Consider the following 7,318-nt stretch of genomic DNA (forward strand, 5'->3'; position numbering starts at 1 on the left):
TTGTAATAGTCACCGCAGCTTTTTGAACAACATATTACTTTTTATCACTTATTAATAAGCTGGAGCTGCCCCAAACAGACTCTTAGTCCAAATAATCTTATATGAAACACTTGAGGTATTGTTAAAGATTTTGGTGCATCAATTGAAAGATTAAATAATATCTAAATTTGGCCTACTTACATTCAAATTGAGCGGCCCGATGAGAGAAATTAAACAAACTTAAGATCATCTAAATCTAATATCATTAAGGCACTTACATGTTGAAAAAAATTATTTGTGATTAAGACATATTAATGTGGATCGTTCGATGGAGTGTTTTGAGTGCTTTACTAAATTTATTAAAGCGGCCATATTAAAATTTATAAATAGAACATCATTTTTCACTTGAAAAATGGGAAAAGGATAGTGAGCATCCCAGTTGTTGTTTCCAGTCTCTTATGATCGTTGTCAACCACCAAAGTTCACTGTCTAGCACGAGAGACCAATCCTGTCAACCAATAGCTATTGTCTACCATCGATAACAACAGTTACAAATATATTACAATTGTTGTAGGTACCAACTATAGCTTTGGTAATCGTACTATGACAATTATAGCCACAACTAAGGCTTCTGTGGCAAACTACATTCGATATATAATTTCTAATGACAACTTTGGTAGCCATAGTAGGGATGTCGTAACCTCCAATTATGATTTCTATGACCAACTGTTACTGTTGTAACCATCAAACACACGACTTGTAGCCTAATTTTAAGTGTTGTGCTTATCCAGTCTACTATTTTAAAATTATGATTGTCAATTTTTCATAATCTCATATTCCCTAATTCAGGTGAAATATCATTGTGACTGGATTAGACCTCGTGATTTTTTTTTCTAGTATTATTTATTTATTATTATTATTTTTTTTTTTTTGCGTATGGCACCATGGGAGAATTTCCTTTTAAATAATAAAAAAAACATGCAAATAAGAAAATATGGGCACATACGGATATTCAACGAGGAGCCATAACATATCCAAGTGGCATTTCCTCTGTCCATTAATATTTTGCAGATTCACATGACATTTACTAATTCATGTGAATTTAATAAAGATCGCTATCCATAATTTTTCTTTACCTTTTCCCTCAACACTTATGATCTAATATGGAGTCTAACAACCTCTATCTTTCAATTTCAAATATTTTTTTTTATTTATGAATAACATGCTAACATTACAAATTATAATTTCTGTAATACGTTTATATCTCAATTCCTACTCCGATTAGGGTTGTCAATTCGGGCTAACAGATCAGATTTGTGACTAATCAAAATTTGACCCTGAGAATGAAATGAACTTGATTTGTTTATTAAGTTAATCGATGGACCAAAACTTAACCAATGTAACCTGCTTAAAATAAGACATAATAGTCCTTCAGTTCAAACTTGAATCAATTTTGAACTAGAGGTTAACATAAACCCCTTCCAAAAATAAATTGGGTCCAATTCTAGCCAAGTATAGCCATAGAGTTTATCATGTCAACACCGACCCAAAATTTTGAGCCAAATTTAGTTCATATTATCACGCCGGGTCAATATTTTACAACATTTGTCCTAAACAATAAACAAATTAAAAGGTTCAAAATTTTGATTCAAATTTAGTTCATTAATTGGTGACACTGCTATTACCCCTCTTCCTAATTTTTTTTTTTAAGGGAAATTTACATTTGCAAATAGCACACAATTTTTATGCATTAATATATCTAACTCCTAAAATTTTATCTTTACATGCATAAAACTTCGATGCTTTAAATCTATACATAAAAGAGTATATTTCACTTTTAAAAGAGACAGTAATAGTAATTTTGGGTGATATTAAGGCTTTGAGGGTCGAATGTGCAAATAAGAAAATTTAGGTGTGAGATGCAAATAAATAAGAATTGTGTGACAAGTATGTAAATGCCCCCCGAAAAAATAAGGTTTAAATCTTCTTTTCTTAGTCTTCTTTTTATTTTAAACAAGTTATTTGCTTTATATGCATCAAACTTTTTTTTGGAGGAGGTATTGTTTTTGGGGAATGCAACTAAGTTCTAATGAAAGGATTTTATTGAAATTATTACTTTATCTTAGTCATATTTTAAATTTTAAAACACTACCATCTTGATAAATTCAACCCAAAAGTGACTAATTTACTTCCTCAGTTGTTTTATTCTTTTTGGTCATATACCAATTTGGAAGAAGAAGTTTGGACTTTTATAAGACAATTTATAAATTTATTTATTTTTAACAAATGCATAATAATATGTGTATGTTGCAACCTCCATTAATTATCATTTGTGCCAAAAAAAAAAAAACATTGTCAGCACCATAGTTAAAGAGGATTCCATGTCTTATATATTATATCAGTCCTCTGAACTGCACATGCTATACACCTAAACAAACTATAGTTGACATTTGGCTTCTTTTCTTCTAGAATAATATCATAATTTTCATCACCAATTAGTTAATATAAATGTATTTTCATCATTTTAATTGAACTATTTTAAGATTTTCTTGAATGATGTTGCTACAAATCAACCATAATATTGTTATTTCATTATGTTTGATTTAATTATCGAACCATATTTTGTATTGCCTCACTTAGAATCATAAATTAAATAATAATAAAAAACTATTCAAATAATTAAATTAAGAGTAGTTTCTTTGAAAAATTATTAGAATATTCTTATTATAGATCATTATGTTTGATTTAATTATCTAACCATATTTTGTATTGCCTCACTTAGATTCATAAATAAAATAATTAAAAAAAAACTATTCAAATAATTAAATTAAGAGTAATTTCTTTGAAAAATTATTAGAATATTCTTATTATAGCAAGAGGTCAAAATTTTTTGCAAGAGGTAAAAAAATTTTAGTTATGATAAAATATTATTGAGAAATAGAAATAAAATCTTGTTTATGATCCCCTTTTTATTCATTAATTATGTCATTAAATAAATATGCTAAAAAAATTAGAGAATAAAACTAAAACCAATTTCTCATTTAATTTTTATGAGAATAATCCTCCCAAAGTAGACCAAGTCATGTTGATTTAGTTTTATTTGTCCATTTTATCACATCCGCCCAAGATTTGATCAACTTGAGTTGATCAACACAGGGATACGACATTAGCTTTGTAAAGCTTTAGTTGAGGAATGATAAGTTCATAAATTTAACATTTATTGAAGGAGAGCCTCAAAAGTTTTCAATGCAAATTTTAAAGATAGGGTTAGTCACATTCTCCCCAATCCTCCATCATGCCAATATATATTTCTTCACCTGACCACAACTGTTCTTTATGCCGTTCAAATTCACGAGCATTGCTTGCTTGAATTACTATCACGTCTACTCCCTTGTTTAATGCAAATAGCTTGTGTGCGTGTCTCCAAATCTAATGTTTTCATTGCCTCTGTCACTATTATAACAATGCTCGAGTACCCTACCAACCCCTCCAAAGCATTCCTTGATTTATCCTATCTGCTTGTTATTGTAATCGACATCACAAACCCATAAGAGAGAGACCGTCACTTCTTTGATGTTTTCTCTCGAAGCCCTCTAATGGATTCTGTTAAGAGTGATGCACATTTGATTTGCTTCTCGAGCAATCAAAATCTTTAATTTTTTATATCATAACAAGATAAATACATCTTGTTGGTCCGAGACATTATGCTTTTAAGTCTCTTGGATCTATTGTTAATGGCCTTTGTAGAAATATTCATGGTGGTGCACATTAGTTTTAATAGAGCATGCCCTTCTTTTAAACTATACAATTTGTGTTAAGTTTCATTATAGCTTCTAATGACCCTAATTGTGAGCTTTTTAAATTCCTTTAAATTAGGGATTACATAATTATCTTGACAAAAAAATTAAAACTTTTAATTGATTATGTTGATCCCAGATTTGTCCATAAATCACACTTGAGCAATAGAGCATGAAAGAGAGGGAGGGAGGGAAAAGTCATAGAATGGGGAAGTTGACATTAGTTCTCAACTACATATATTATATTTAATGAACCTATATTTATAGATGAGTTGGATTATTATGAAATGAGATACATACCACCTTATATTTTCGACTCCAAGCATAAACATTTATGATTTATACAACTCCTCTTTTACCCTTATCCTGAATAAGGCAATACTTGAGATAGATGAATAACAATTCTCGACTTTTGGTCGGTCAACTCCTGATCGGTTGACCTCTGAAAGGTCAGCCTCTGGTCAATCAGGCTTCGATCAAATAATGTATGATCTGTTCGTCTCTAATCGGCCAGCCATCAGTCAATTATAACCTTTGATCAGTCACCTCACGTAGTTTATGTGTTGTCCTGCTACGGATGTCCCTGTATTCATTTCATGAAGCTAACCTTTCAACACATGTTTTGCTCTGAATCGTCGGATCTATAAAACTTTAGGGCAGCCGCTTTGTTGTTGTACAACCTCCTATCATGTTTCGATATCCATCAAGATCACCACTATCATAACTTACTACATTTCAACGCATTCCAAATAAATTATTTTAATACATTTAATTAATACAAATCCAATTAACCCACATATTTTTAAAGTATTCTAACTAGCTTATACTTATTTTTTTTTATAAAAATGATAGCATTATAAGCCCCTTTAATCAGTACATTACCGCATACTCCCAACGTTAGTTATTCGGCGCATAAATATTTATATATTAAAAAAGCGTATCCAATGCGTAGCAGCCTGTATTCACTGTATATCTAAATAAAGAAAATACGTAGCAAATACATAACTATTTACTGGATAAATAAAAATTAAAGCATGAGCAGAGCTGCTTACTGTTATCCAAAAACCTAATAATTTGTCGTGGGAACGAAGGAAGGAAATAAGAAGGGCGCGCGGGTCCGAGCCCACTCCGTTCGTTTTGAGCGCATCTCTGCTTGTTCTCTGCGTCGCGCGCACGACTCTCTTTCTCTCTCTTATCGAGGTGCGTGCGAGCGGGTACACGAAGCGAGGAAGACGAGCTCGCTGTGTTGTGGAAGCTTTCGTTTCCCTCTCTCCTCCTTTATCCTTCGGCTTTGCTTCCTTTCATCCTCTCTCCAAGCAGATTACAGGCAATGGCCGTGCAAGCGCAGTACCCAGCTAATCTTCTGCTGCTCGACAGGTACTTCTTCCGTGATGAGTTATTGGAATTGTCCCCTTCTTCTTCTTATTAGGTTTTTCGTTTTGCGGATTTTAAGAGTTGTGAGATTGTTGCCAGCAGAGCCGAGGCCGAGAGACGTGACAGGGATATGATGGACTGCCCTCCGCCTTCCCTCCTTGATCAATCCCCTGTTTTCTTCTCTTCCAATGGAGGTATTATTCAGGTTTCAGATCAGTGGGGTTTCGATTTTTTTTTTTTTTTTTTTTTTTTTTTTGTTTGTTTTGTTTGTTGATAGGAGATGAATTGTGCAGGCAATGCGAATCCTAGGAAGAGGGGAAGAGAGTTAGCACCGCCGTCGATTGGTGTGCCGATGGTGTTTTCTGCAGCTTCCCCGACAGCGGTGCCTTCTCCGCCGGCGATGATCGGGTTTTCTCAGCTGCGTTCTCCAGCGCAATCGGCTGCTCTAGTCTCCACTGGCCTTCGCCTTGCGTTGGATGAGCAGAATCAGATACAGCAACCGGATTCTATTCTCTCTGCCTTCGTTTCGGAAGAGATTACCGCGCAGATTAATCAACAGAAAGATGAAATCGAGCAGTTTCTCCTCGCACAGGTACCATTATGCCCGTTAGCACTTTTCCATTCTAATTATGTTGATGACGATGATATGGAGATTTGGGATTTTTTTTCCCCCTCAATCCGCAGCGAGAGCAACTTTGGCGAGCATTGATTGATCGACGACATCGTCACTACCGAGCATTATTGGCAGCCGCTGAAAAATCCGTCAATAAGAGGCTCCGTGAAAAGGAAGCAGAGGTCGAGCTCGCCTCTCGCCGTACCGCGGAGCTCGAGGAGCGACTCACTCGCCTCCGATCCGAGTCCATGGCTTGGCAATCCAAGGCCATGGCCGAGCAAGCGACGGCCGCATCTCTCCACGCTCAGCTACAGCGCGCCGCGGCTGCGGCGGGGGGCCCACGCCGGGGACGTTTCGTCGCTACGGCGAATCTCCTGCCGAAGATGCAGAGTCTGCATACGTCGACCCGGAGCGAGCGGAGCCGCCGTGTCGCGCGTGTCGGGCGTGCTTCCGGTTCCGGCGACCTGCGACGGTGATTTTGATCCCTTGCCGTCATCTCTGCCTCTGTCCCGCGTGTGAGTTCGCCGGCGCCGGCGATGGGTGCCCCGTATGCGGCGCCGTTCGCTCCGGCAGCGTTCACGTCTTCCTTACTTAAAATTAAATATAAAAAAGGGGAAAATAGGGAGAAAAGTATGAATTATGTGTTCCATTTTGGTTTTTCTCGACTGAAGAAAAAAAAGGATATATTCAAATTATATGTAAAAAAAAACATACATTCTTTTATTTTGTTAAATTTGCAGGAATAGTTGTGTTACAATATAGTAATCTACCGCTTCTTTGTGTGAGGTTTGGGTACGCGAGGTGAGAATAAGGTGTGCTCACCCGCACGGTGCGTAGCGTCGTGAGTACACTGCGGCGCGATTCGCCAGTGGGGCCCTGTGTGGCCGTTCGATTGCGATCGTACGGGTGAGACGTGGTGTTGGGCGGCACGAGGACGGGAGGTGCGGCTTTCACAACTCTTGATGGCGTTCGGCTGTTGGGGAGATGAACTGCGGTCAGGGATTGCACGTGATTCGGTTTGACCTTAATGGGCCGGGCCGAGATAGTATATGGTCTTGCTTTGTGGTGTTTGGGCTCTGTGGGATGTAATGGTACTTAAAATTTCTTTTTTAAAAAATGGAGTCCAGCTAATGGTATTAATATGAAAAAAAATTAAAAGTTAGATATTGAAATCATAAATGCGTGAAAATAGTGTGATTTTTATGTAAATCTTTTATAAGGGGAAAAAAATTAAAATGAATGACAATGGAAATTAAAGTTGTGCAGCAATATTTGTGTAAAGTGAAATTAATAATTCATGCTGCATTAAATAGAAATGAATGAATAACGTGATACATAATGCAAATTTTCAAATTATTAGGATAAAATAATGATGGATTTGATTGAATGGTACAATTTGCAAAATTAAAGTAGTCAGGTGGTAAATGTCATAAATAAAGGGCATGTAATTATTTAACTTGAACAGTCTCGTTAATACCATATATTTCAGTTAAATAAAAAATGGAGCATTTTACATACATACCACAAAATTCCTATTTATTTACATATGTAACAT

The 7,318-nt window shown here is 35.8% G+C and overlaps 1 pseudogene; it reads left to right on the forward strand.

Annotated features, from left to right (window-relative positions):
- Positions 1-4,701: 4,701 nt before the first annotated feature.
- Positions 4,702-6,358, forward strand: LOC110022953 (annotated as a pseudogene).
- Positions 6,359-7,318: the final 960 nt, after the last annotated feature.

The sequence above is a fragment of the Phalaenopsis equestris genome, unplaced genomic scaffold, assembly GCF_001263595.1.
Source record: "Phalaenopsis equestris unplaced genomic scaffold, ASM126359v1 Scaffold000203, whole genome shotgun sequence".
Taxonomy (NCBI): domain Eukaryota; kingdom Viridiplantae; phylum Streptophyta; class Magnoliopsida; order Asparagales; family Orchidaceae; genus Phalaenopsis; species Phalaenopsis equestris.